The sequence below is a fragment of the Myotis nattereri genome, assembly GCF_964212035.1.
Source record: "Myotis nattereri genome assembly, chromosome: 2".
NCBI lineage: Eukaryota > Metazoa > Chordata > Mammalia > Chiroptera > Vespertilionidae > Myotis > Myotis nattereri.
The window spans coordinates 126,215,611-126,226,252 of NC_138076.1; the positions used below are offsets into that span (position 1 = coordinate 126,215,611).

The following is a 10,642-nucleotide window of genomic DNA, read 5'->3' on the forward strand; positions in this document are numbered from 1 at the left end:
ACCCCCCTGATGGGCTCTGCTCTGTGAGTGACAGGGGGCAGCGCCCCAACCCCCTGATTGGTCCTGCTCTGTGCATGACAGGGGGTGGCCCCGCAACCTCCCCATCGACCCTGCCTTGAGTGTGACAGGGGATGGTGCCCCAACCCCCCAATCAGCCCTACCCTGAGCATGACTGAGGGTGGCATTGCAACCTCCCGATCCACCCTGCTCTGTGCATGACAGGGGGCGGCATCCCAACTCCCCCATTGGCCCTGCTCTGAGCCTGACCAGGGGCTGCACCTAGGGATTGGGCCTTCCCTCTGCCACCCGGGAGCAGGCCTAAGCCAGCAGGTCATTATCTCCCGAGGGGTCCCAGACTGCGAGAGGGCACAGGCCAGTCTGAGGGACCCCCCCCCCCAAGTGCACAAATTTTTGTGCACTGGGCCTCTAGTCTATATATAAAAGCCTAAGTGACAGTTCAGCCAGTCGATCAATAGCTATGATGCTCAACACAGGGGCTGTCCCCTGGTGGTCAGTGTGCTCCCACAGTGGGAACGCCACTCAGCTGACCCAATGGGTGCCAGACGCTGGGCTCATGGCTGGCAAACACAGCTGTGGCAGCACGAGCCTCTCCCTTGGACACTCCCCTTGTGCACCCCTCCCCATTTGGACCGGCTGGGATCAGGAACAGCATCAGTACTGACTGGGAGGCAGCCTGCAGCCTCTCCTTGGTTATGGACATGCCAGAATTGCTCTAGGATGGGTGTGTGGAGACTGCAGTGGAGTGGCCGTGAGCCTACTGAACGGCAGTGGTGGCAGGCACAGCGGGGCTGGGATGACTGGGAACAACACGGTGCCCTGCCAGGGCTTGGCACACTATTACATCCCTCAGGGGGTGTAGAACTGCTGGTTTCTCCTGATCCCCACAGGCCAGACCTAGGGACCCCACCAGTGCACGAATCTGTGCACCAAGTCTCTAGTTCTATAGAATAAACTTTAAAAATATTTGGTTTATCATACAATTCTAAATAAGTAGAAGTAAAACTGGATGAATTCAAACAGGTTTTACTCAGCAAAGGCTTATATTGGTACTGGATTATCAGGTAGTGTAAACAAGTGAGCTCAACATTAGATGCTCACATTTAGAACCCCCGAGTCCTCTACCTTACGCTGGAATTAGAATTTTGTTCATTTGCTGACAAATGGTCATTCTCATGGTGGCCCTGTCAGCCAGTCAGTGTCACCATCTTTTCTCTTTCTGTTGCATTTGTGCCCTTATTTTATAAACATGAGGGGAAACAGACCATAGGTGTTAAACTTAGTAGAATTGAGACAAGATAAAAACCATTAGTTTTGCTTACAATGGGGAATCTCCAGCCTCAATCAGTTGTGCTCTGGAATTCAGCCAATGGAGTCTGAGCTGAAATATGAAGGAAGATTAGGTATTTGAAGGTCATATGTGAAGTGCAGGAGATATATCGTGAATGATTGTGTTTAAATGGCAAAGTGTGAGGAAGGGTTTATAATATGTTAGCTCACCAAGATAGAAACCCCATACAACACATAGTCTTTTGTGTATTTTATGTGAATACACATTTCCAGAATTTATGTGTGAAGATGGGAACTGGACGTCTAGAGAAAGTGAGTGGCAGGGCTTTAGAGAAATAGCATGCGGTCTCCTAGTCCTAGAATTGTAGGGTAGGAATGAGACAGATGACTAATTGTTATACCCAAGCAGTACATATTGGTTGTTGCAGTAATAAAAGGAAGTATTTCAACAAATTATTCCATATGCATTTATTGAGCCTCTACTATGTATAGACAATGAGGATATAATGATAAATAAAACAAATGATTTCCTGCTTTAATGGAGCTTATGATTGTGTGGGGGTGTTAGTGTCGATGGTGCTGGTGGAAGCAGATGTTAATCCAACAAGCCCAAATGTAAAATTGCAATTGTGGCAAGTGTTACAAATATGGAGATCCACATACCTGTACTACAAGAACCTAAGATACGGGGCTTTGATTTAATGGCTCTTTAGCTGATATTTGAATGATGGACAGGAGGTAAATAGGGAAAGGGTCTAGAAACAGCATTTCAGGCAGAGAGAACAGCGTGTCTAAAGGCCCTGTGGTGGGGGAACGTGGTGAGTACGAGACGGGGGTGACAAGGGAAAGGGCAAGCATGGCGCAAGGTGGAAGGGCTAAGTGTTTTATCTCTAACATGAAGGACGGGAGGAAGACCCCTGTGGGTGTGTAGAGGGAGGGTATTCTAAGCAAAGGCAATAGCAAGTGCGAAGGCCTGAGGTGGGAGGACATATGGTGTAACTGGGAACAGAACAGCAAAGTACCCCTGTTGCTGGAGCAAGGTGTCAAGGGGACAGCAATGAGGAATAAGATCAGAATGCGAAGTTGGGGCAACTCTGTTGTGTAGGGCCTTGTGGGCTGCTATAAGGACTGACTTTACCCGGGGTGATGGGACATCACCTTTTACTTTTGTATGAAACTATGTGCCCACTTTCTCTGCTTCCAACATAACTGATTGGTTAAATCTATGTTTAATGTATATATTTACCATTACTAGAAAATATTATTTTCCGCATTGCCAAGCAGTATACCATGACAATGTTCACTTAAACTCTTGTAAACATTTTGTTGATAACTCCCTAATTTTCTTCACCTGCTTAATTTTCTGTGTAGCTCTTTATAACTCTTTCTAAACCCCCAACAGAGTTGGAAAACCCATCTAAACACCACTGTCCATGTGGTTGAAGCGTCAGGCTTTCTCCGGGTTCCTTTCCCCTGGAGTCTTGCATTCCGGAGCCTCCCAGTGCCCTGCTCCGGTCCTGCCTGCTGCCTCCGCCCCAGCACCGCTGTGTCCTGGGATGCACCGCCTCCTCTCCGGTGCTGAGTCTCCTTTCCCTGCACATCTTTTCTTCTTTCCTGGTGTTTCTTCTTTCGCTGGGGCAAACCCTCCACACATTTTATAGGAAAGGGTAAAGGGCAGGCACATTTTTGAAACTTTGCACGCCTTCATTTAATTCTCAAACTTCATTAATGATTAGACGGTGTAAAATTTCAGAATGGATGTCATTTTTCTTCAGAATTTTGAAGGCATTGCTCTGCTGCTTCTGAACACCCAACCTTGCCATGAGAAGTTGATTTCTTTGTATGCGACATTTCTTTCCATCTGGGAGTTAACTTCTTCTCTTTATCCTTGGTGTGTTGCAATATCATGACTTTGTACCTTAGTCTGCATATATTTGGCATAGAGGATGCCTATTATATTTAAATTTCAAATAAACTATGAGTACTTTTGGAACATACTTTTACCGCAAGTTTACTCACTGTTTATGAAATTTAACTGGAAAACCATTTCTGTTTGATTTGTTTTTGCTAAATCTGGCAAACTTAGAACTTGGGTCTTTTATTTTTCTTATTTTTATTTCCATTTATTTATGTATTTATTTGAGAAAGAGAGAGAAACATCAATGTGAGAGAGACACATTGATCTGTCCTGCAACCCAGGTACATGCCCTTGACCGGGAATTAAGTCTACAACCCTTTGGGAATCTAACCACTGAGAAGCACTGGCCAGTGTGGGACTTGGGCCTTTTAATCCGGAGACTTGTGTCTTTTAGTTTAGGGATATTTTCATGTATTATTTTTTTTCCTTTAAATTAAAATATTGGTCTGAGCTTAGAAAGATTAATATTCAACAAGGCTAATAACCCAGGTTATTTATTGTTATTTTTATAATAGTCCCTGGCTCCACCCCTCCCATCCCTATCTTCACTTCTCAGAAACAATCTCTTTAAACTGTTTAGCTGTTTCCCAATGATACACTTATTCCTTCTTTTTCCATTATCTATCAAGTCTCAGAAAAGTTGACTTCTTCATGAAAGATAAGGATTTCGCTTTCTTACACCATGCACCATTACTCTCCACGTACTTCTCAACCCACTGTGGTATGAACATCAGGGCAGCCTGGGATAAAGGCCACTGTGTTTATTCCCACATCCTGAGAATGGGGCCTAAAGCAGGCCGTTGGCATTTGGAAGTTGTGTCCAGACACCTGACACAGCTCCACAGTTGAATGCAGATGTGCCTGTACAGGCTTCTTTCAAACATGAGTGTGCGAGAAAAGCAAGCAGATTTCTGTTCACTCTCCTCTGACACAACAAAAAAACGGCATTTTTACCATTTGCTAAAGTGTTACCTTCCACTTGATGACCAGTGGAATTTCACAAAGAAAATTCCATGGTTTGATCGTGTTTTTAACCACTTTGCAGAAGTTATTGCATATGGATAAAGCCAGAGGAAGCACTGGTTATGTCCTTGTGACTCTAACGCCGGATGGTCAGTGACACTTGGCTGCAAGCAGGCTGCTGCCCCCGGAACCCTAGGCTTACAGTACGCGTCTGGGTCACCTTTGTGCTTGAGTAAAATTACCCATTACTTACTCCATGTGACAGATCTTGGGGCTTGCTCTCACATAATTGATATTACAAATGTTAAATCTTTTCATTCCACAGGAGTTTACTGCATAGGCACAATAATACCTGTTGTAAATCTTTACCTTTCCTAAAGTGGTTTCACAAACATCTGGTTCTTGTGGTAGCCCTAAGAATCTGGGAACACACCTCACACTGTCATCCCTGTCTTACACGAGTGGGAACAGAATTGCAAGCAAGTATTGGTTTTATTTGTTTTTAGCCAAACTCTGGCCTGCTCTTGAAGGGCATAGGGATAGTTACAGAGTCACATACATCATATGCAGATGGGCAAGCGAGGGGCCCAACTTCCTTGGCCCAGGAAGTGGGAGAGGCAGACCTTGAGTGCAGGACACTAGGTCCCACATCCCACATACTTCCTAATGGAAAACCATCATGTATAATGTCTTGGGGGAAGACTGTAAAGGCGGCAGGATATCAGGTATATCAGAAAAGAGAGAGATCGATCATGTTGGGATAGCCAGAGGAGCTCCCGGAAGTGGGGGCCGGGGCCGGGCTGAAGGATGGTGGGACGAGGCAGCGTGGGAGGGAGAAATCAGCATTCTGGTGGAAGGGCTGAGGGAGGAGCCAGGCCATGGCCGAGGGGAGAAATCTTCCCCGGAGGGAGGTTATGCCTGACACACACTGAGGGTCAGAGATGGGTCCTGGGACCAGGGTGGACGGTGCTGGGTGTTAGACAGCAGGGGCCCCAGCTGGGTAGATTGTATGGAGCCTTACTCCCCAGGGCCTGGAGTCAAGCTGAGTGCTATCCCTGGAGGATGAAGGGGCCACTAAAGGAGGATAGCTAAAGACGCAGTATACAAAGGCAACTTCTGCAGGACGGCTTCCGGCTGCATGTGCTCAGCAGGGCCCGATGGGTTGCAGGGGCCCTTGTGGGGCCCGTGATGTGGGAGGTATGGTTTGAGCAAACAAGAATAGGGGCTGAGTGAGGGACCACTGTTCAAATGCCAGGGGAGCTGAGGGAAGAGGCCAGAGGCATTCCCAGGTTTCTTGGTGCCATTCCTCTTGCAGCTCACCCTCATGTCACTAACTACACTCCTTATGTTCTGATTCCTCCCTTACAGGGAAAAGGCTGGCACAGTGGTCCAAGCAAGGATACCTACACGTAAGTCTGACAGCGTCTGGACAGAGGGCCTGGACCCTTGACTTCTTCAGAAGATGGGATCCCTTCTTAGGCGATCTGGCCTGACACCCTTCCATGGCCTCCCACAGTAGTGACAGACTACAAAAAGCTGAGCCCAAGCCCGCCAGTGTTAAAGATGGCCCAGAATGTTGGAGTGAGGTTGTATGGGGAAGTGAAAGCTGGTGGTGTGGGCAAGAGACCAGGTACGGGGAGGTCAGAGGTCAAGGGATGCCAGAAAGTGCATGCCACAGACCCGTCCAGGAAAAAAGTGGCTGTGGAAGGCTAACAAATAAATATATGGAAAAGTCTCAGAGGCTATGTGTTTTGCTGCTTGAACACATCAACAGCTAAGTTAAGCAGGCAAATTAAGTAGGCATGACAAAATCAGGTGGGTTTCCAGCATGCTAGGACACCTGGCCAGCTTCCCAGGCGCCGCCTACAGATCATCAGAATAGGTGCTTGATTGCCCTGGGCAGCAGCCTCTGCCCTGACAGGGGACACTCTCCAAGAAGGAAAAATGTGTAACCCATGGTCTAGGAGTTGTCTGCCTCTTCTGTGTACAAGACTGCAGGCGAATGTCAAGGTCGGAGTTCCATTCCCATGGCTCTCCCAGGGCCTAGAGGTACTGCGTGCAGGGTCTCCCAGTAGCAGGTGGGCCTGCTTCCTAGTGTGTGACCCACACTGCTCTTCCTGTCACCGGCAGCCCTTCCCTCCTGGCCGGTCCTCAGGGAAGAACCGGCAAGGTCACTTCTGGGAAGTCCCTCCTTCTCACCCACTTACCTCCCCTCAGGTCCTGCCAGGCTGCTCCCACTAGTAGACTCTCACCCAAGTAGCTTTTCCTCTCAGTGACAAAACACAAGGTTGATTTTCCTGCCCTGAATTTTCTTTTCCCTTAGTGTTGCTGGAGTAACGGTCCACTTTCATGTCAAGAATCCCCCAGATACCTTCTGAGTGCCGGGCTTCGTTACCATGCTGCAGAAGCCTCAGCAGCAGGGACCTGAGCCTTAGCCACAGGCCCACCTGATGTCCAGCAGAGCTCCTGACACAGAATTATCTCTCACTAAGTGTCTGGTGAACCAGTGAGTGAGGACATGAGTGGATAAAGTGTTGACTCTGGTTAGTAGATACAGTTAAAACACTTTTATACTGAAAGGGCTCTGCACCCAATTCCAACGCCAGGAGAGGGGTTCCTCCACACCAACAAGTAATTCTCAGACACTGCTCCCCCCACTCCCTTTTGGATGCCAATCGCAAGTCCAGGTTGTTACCAGTGCTTCTGACGACTGGCTTTAAATCAGAGGTTCCCATAACCTCCTCCTCAGGTTTAATTAATTCGCTGAGCAGCTAACAGAGCTCAGAGACACATTTTACCTATTAGATCACTGGTGTACCATTACAGATATAAGCCAGCAACAGCCAGATGGCAGAGAGGCATGGGGCAAGGTGTGTGGAAAGGGGAGTGGAACCTCCATGACCTCTCTCAGAGCCACTCCCCGCAACCTCCACATGTTCGCCAACTGGAACCTCTCCGGACCCCATGAGTTTTTGTGGAGGCTTCGCACATAAGCCTGGAGGTCAGGGGGTGAGACTGAAAGTTCTAACCCTCTAGTCACATGGTTGGTTCTCCTGACCACCAGCCCCTACCCATAGGTGCTTTCCAAAAGTCACCTCATTCACATAGCAAGACACCTCCATCCCTCTCATCGCTTAGGAAATTCCAAGAGATTTAGGAGCTCTATGCTAGAAATAGGGACAAAGACCAAATATGTGTTTCTTATATAAATCATAGTATCAGATGTACAAATTAGCAAGAACTCACACATTGTTTACTACAGGTGAAGGTGGTTGTCAAACACCCCAGCAAAACACACAGACACACATACACCCTTTTCTTTCCCAGGATTCTCTTCTAAGTAAAGAAAGGCCATTACGTTGACATCTCCTGTGTGAAGGTGTATATCCTAAGCTGTATCTTTCATGTGCTTGTTTCTGTATTTAACAATGTTCATTGAGTGCCTATTCTGCACTGGGCCAATGAATAAAACCAAAAAACACCCATACCCTTATGAAGGTTAGGTTCTGTTAGGGAGGCAGGCAATTGGCACAACAAATAACTAATATATTATTTTATACATAAGTACAAATACAATAAAGGAAAATACTAAAGGAGACTATGAAATTCAGCAGGAGTGGGCGGGGGGGCGGGCGGGGGAGGCGGGGGAAGATTAGCTTAAAATAAGGGAAACGGGAAACGAAGAAAGCCTGACCTACAAGGCTATGTTTGGTAAAGAGCAGGCGAGGTCAAGAGTGAGTCATGTAGGTACCTGGGGGGGGGGAGGGCGGGGGGGGGGGGGAGGGAGTACTCTAAGCAGAGGGCATAGTACATGCAAAGACCCTAAGATGGGAGCCTTGCTGGCACCTTCTAAGAACAGCAAGGTGGCCAGAATGGCTGCAGGGCAGGGAGCAAGCAGGAGAGGAGCTGGAGATGAGGCCCATGACAGCTGGGTGGTGGAGGGTGGTGCTGGCCACATGGGGCCTTATAGGTGCCTAAAAGGACTGTGCTTGTACTTGGATTTGGAGTGGAAGCCATTCCTTCAGGTCTGATCAGAAAAGTGACATAATTGGACATGAATTTTAAGAGAATGACCAATTAGTAAGCTGTTTCAGTAATCTAGGTGAGAGTGGATGGTGGTATGGGCCAGTCTGTCCACAGCAGAGGTGGTGAGAAGTGGGCAGATTCTGGAGAATGTGAAGAGAGAGCCAGCAGGATGAATTGGATGTGGGTGTGAGAGAGAATGAGGCAAGGAGGCTCCCGGGGTGTGGGTTTGAGAGCTGTGTGGAGAAAGGAAGGACTGGAGGCTGGACCCTTTCTGGTTGTTGCTGGAAGCCTGGTGACGCCCCCGCCAGCTGGCCTGTGGGCTGGCCTCCTCCAGCTGAGCAGGCTCTCCTCCCTGACCTCAGCAAGCCCAGCAGTGTGCCCGCCCCACCCCCAGGCCCTCAGCCTTCTCTCTGAAGCCACTGGAGACTGGCAATCATCATCACTGTCCTGTCTGATTTCCTGACCCCACGTGTAGGATGGGCTGATCTGAGTTTGTGATTCATGCTCAGGCTCTCACTCTTCCATCCCTCCATACACCCACCCTCTGATTTTATTCACTACCTTCTGCACGTTTCTCAAACTGAGCACAGGGAGTCTGTTTCTCCGCCAAGTGACAGACCACCCAGAGCCAAGTGCCCAGAGAGCTCTCAAGCACCTTCAGACCAGGGGATCACCAACCAAATCATGGCCCTTAGGGTGGGACCATGGAGGCCTCATGCAAAGTGGATGGATAAAGGAAGAGGTCACCCTCGTGCTGTGAGCAGAAGGCCTGATGTCATAGGCTGCCCTCAGCCTGTCCCTGCTCTCCCATCTGTCTGCCTTTGGAATGCACCATTTCAGGGTGACTTTGTCTTTGTTTTAGGTGAGGTGGCCCAGGACTGGTTTAACAGGCCATTTTTGGGTGCCCTAGGCTGGTATCAGAATGATTGTACTTCCTGAGCTCAGTTGTGCTTGCTGAAGACCAGGGAGCTCACAGGGCCGCTGCGGGGAGGTCTCGGAGCTGTGCATCAGCTCATGTGTGTGGCCACAGCATGGAACAGCAGAAAGAGCTTTGAGCTGAAAGTTTGGAGACCTGGGAACCAGTCCTGGCCCCGCCACTAAACCCACTGTGTGAGAAGCAGCAAGACGTTTCACCTTTGATTTCTCCATTTCACTTGAGAAATGGAGAATTAGGCCAAATAATCTCCAATGTCTCTTCCCAACTCGTAATTCTGAGATTTTTAACTCCATCACACGGGTAACTGAGGACAAACTGATTTCCAGGTTTATGATGGAAAAGAAAAACCCTCTCCTTTTGCATAGGGCCGTGGTCGGCAAACTGCGGCTCCTGAGCCACATGCGGCTCTTTGGCCCCTTGAGTGTGGCTCTTCCTAAGCCTTAGGAGTACCCTAATCCTATCTAATAAAAGAGAAACATGGTAATTGGCATACGACCGCTACCCTTCCCATTGGCTAAACAGCGAGATATGCAAATTAACTGTCAGCCAAGATGGTGGCCAGCAGCCAGGCAGCTTGAAACTAACATGAGGCTTGCTTGCTTCAGTGACAGAGGACTCCAACGTTCCCCACCTGCCGCTGCAGGCCTCTGAGCTTGCAGTTTCAGACATTGTAACAAATATAGACGCTAAACAAAACCCCAGAAACCAGCTTTCAGCCGGCTGGGATCTCAGAGCTGGAGTTGATACAGAGTTTCGAGAACCGAAACAAACCAGATACCTGCTTTCAGGAGCCGAGGCCTAAGAGCTGGAGCCTCAGAGCTAAAGCTGGCCCAGAATAAAAAAAAAAAGAAAAAAAGGAGCGGTTGGGAGCTTTAGTCCCAGCCTGAAAACAGCCCTCAGCCCTCACCCAGACTGGCCAGGCACCCCAGTGAGGACCCCCACTCTGAAGGGTGTGTGACCAGCTGCAAACAGCCATCATCCCCTCACCCAGGCTGGCCAGGCACCCCAGTGGGGACCTCCACCCTGATCCAGGACACCCTTCAGGGCAAACCAGCCGGCCCCCACCCATGCACCAGGCCTCTATCCTATATAGTAAAAGGGTAATATGCCTCCCAGCACTGGGATCAGCAGAGCTGAGAGGCCTCCCGGCACCGGGATCAGTGTGACAGGGGGCAGCACCCAAACCCCCTGATCACCCTGTGGCTCTGTGTGTGACAGGGGGCGGGGCCAGAACCTCCCTATCCGCCCTGCTCTGTTCATGACAGGTGAAGGTGCTCCAACCCCCTGATAGGCCCTGCTCTGTGCCTGATAGGGGGGAACTCCCCAAACCCCTGATCACCCTGCGGCTCTGTGTGTGACAGGGTGCGGCGCCCCAACCCCTTCACCCCACTGCCCCTGCTCTGTGTGTGACGGGGTAGAGCCATAACCTCCCCATCGGCCCTGCCCTGACTGTGAGAGTGGCGGGTCCCAACCCCCTGATCGGCCCTGCT

The 10,642-nt window shown here is 49.4% G+C and overlaps 1 long non-coding RNA gene across 1 annotated transcript in view; it reads left to right on the top strand.

Annotated features, from left to right (window-relative positions):
- The window catches only part of LOC308513588, a 33,107-nt gene extending 27,183 nt beyond the window's left edge, over positions 1-5,924 (top strand). Inside the window, exon 2 of the long non-coding RNA XR_013995560.1 lies at positions 5,558-5,924. This is a non-coding gene — a long non-coding RNA (uncharacterized lncRNA). The remainder of the gene's footprint in view (positions 1-5,557) is intronic.
- The last annotated feature ends 4,718 nt before the right edge of the window (positions 5,925-10,642 follow it).